At 42.2% G+C, this 2,215-nt stretch overlaps 1 long non-coding RNA gene across 1 annotated transcript; it reads left to right on the forward strand.

Moving 5' to 3' along the window:
- Positions 1-631: 631 nt before the first annotated feature.
- Positions 632-1,775, forward strand: LOC132984518 (uncharacterized). The gene is made up of 3 exons (XR_009674932.1): positions 632-708; positions 1,245-1,307; positions 1,495-1,775. It is a non-coding gene; the product is annotated as an uncharacterized LOC132984518 (long non-coding RNA).
- Positions 1,776-2,215: the final 440 nt, after the last annotated feature.

Below are 2,215 nucleotides of genomic sequence, written 5' to 3' on the forward strand. Positions count from 1 at the left end.
AACAGGTGAATAAGGATCCAGAAGCAGAACACAGAGTCAGAGGTGTTGAATGTAATGAGGTTAATTGACAGATATGGGAGACAGAGATAGATTAATGTATTACAGTGGGTTACAGAGGGAAGGGGGAGATGGCTGAGCAGGAAGGCAGGTGGGTGAGTAGTGATCCTGAAGCAAAAGAAGACAGGATGAGAATCACAGCAGAAGTAGCAGAACACAATTTAGTAGCTGACTCAATGATCAGGCAATGAGTGTTTGGAGAGTCAGGGTTTATATACTGCTGAGTTGATTACACAACGGAGAGCTGTGTCCAGGTCTGGTTAACCCGCTCTGTATGCCCGTTAGTCTGTGAATGGTAACCAGAAAAGAGACTCACTGGGGCCCCTATGGCCTGACAGAAAGCTCTCCAAACCTGGGAGATAAACTGAGGTCCTCTGTCTGACACTATGTCTCTTGGGTTACAATGGAGGTGGAACCATAGACTGTAAATATTACTGGACAAACCCTGATGCGTCTGGGACATAGGCAGAAAATGAGTCCAATCGACAGCCGCATCCATATTGGATTTGCTGTCTCAACCTAACTTTGGATCAACCTAGTGACAGCAGTAAGGCGGGACTGTGGGCGGGACTAGAGGCTACTTCACAGCATAGCTAAAACTGCTCTATCTGCTACTGCTGTCCTGCTCCCGCTCGTCCATAACTACAAACAGTAAGTTAACATTAAACTTTTCTATAACACAGTTAAAACGAATTATCTTCAACCCAAATATATAATTAAAGTCTTAAAACTACACTTTTAAAAAATGTATTACCGGTGGTTATTTGTCACAGCAGTGACTTTGTCTGGGTTAGTAGAACAAAACATTAGCATAGTTGTAACATAAAATGTAAGAAACATTTTGAGGCTAATCTTTACTTTTAAATTCTCACATTGTGTTACAAATCATTACTTGGGTGTAAGAACATGTTTAAAGTTTAGAAGTCTGTTTGAAAACCATAAAAGAAAGAAGCTTTTTTTCTTTTCTTTTCGTTGTTGTTGATGAAACTACTATTAGACCATAGACTGTAAATGAATGAGACATCCAGAAGAAATCAATATTACAAAGCATACAGTTCATGTTACTGTTCTGACAAAAAGAGGAATGTCTGTGTTTTATATTTACTGATGTCAACAGTGATGACGGTGAACATGACAACTGAAAAATAAATATTTTATATTAATCATAAGATATTTATTTTCTATAGAATCCTCTGAAGTCATGGAGTCTGTGGACAGTGATGGAGTGTCAGCTTTACCCGCCAAAAACTGTAAGTATTAGAATAAATTGTATTTTAAGACTGGCATCTATTATTATGAGCTGCAGCTACCTTGTTCAATATTATTCCTGCAGATGTGACTACTAACAAAAAAACAGCCTGAGCTGTCACATGTAGTTAACTGTACATTTTGTCTTGTCTGAGGCATTAATTGAACATTGTTGTATTTCTCCTATAGACACAGTGTGGATTATTGGTGACAGCTGTGTCCGTCGAGGTGCCCAGAGAGCTGCAGAGACAGAGGAAGGAACCTGGGCCTGAAAAACGTCCACATGAGTTGGTTCGGCTGGGGTGGACTTCGCTGGAAAGGCCTCCTTCCCTTCTTTGAAAACTCCCTGCGAGGGAGGTCTCCCCCGGATGGCCTCATCATTCATTGTGGGGGCAACAGCATGGGACATGTCAGTGGTGTCGTGCTGGTCAATATGATGAAGGAGGACCTTCACCCAGAGGTGCCGATGGAGGCCTGGCATCCATCCGGGGAAGATCGACAAAAAGAAAGATGGAGTTCATTTCACATCTAGGGGAAATGATATATTTTTTAGAAACATTGCTCATTGCCTTAAAGACCACTTCCAAATACAGTGAAACTGCACTGGAATTTGAAAGTGGCCTTTAGGGCCTTTTTGTTAGATGCCAAATTCATAGCCCACTGCCATGGCTAATGTTGAGTTTCTTTATACATTTGTTAAACATCCACTTCTGTAGCCATGACACTGTGTGTCCCCCCCCCCCCCCACCCCCAACCAACCACCCACTCACTCTTTGCAGCTCTCTGGGCTCATGATGGACATAGCTGTCACCATACATATATTATGTAAATATGAATGTTTGAAGCCTGAGTGAGGTCCCCCGTCTGTTCCTGCAGTCCCTCGTCTGTTCCTGCAGTCCCTCGTCTGTTC

This window comes from Labrus mixtus, chromosome 12 (assembly GCF_963584025.1).
Source record: "Labrus mixtus chromosome 12, fLabMix1.1, whole genome shotgun sequence".
NCBI lineage: Eukaryota > Metazoa > Chordata > Actinopteri > Labriformes > Labridae > Labrus > Labrus mixtus.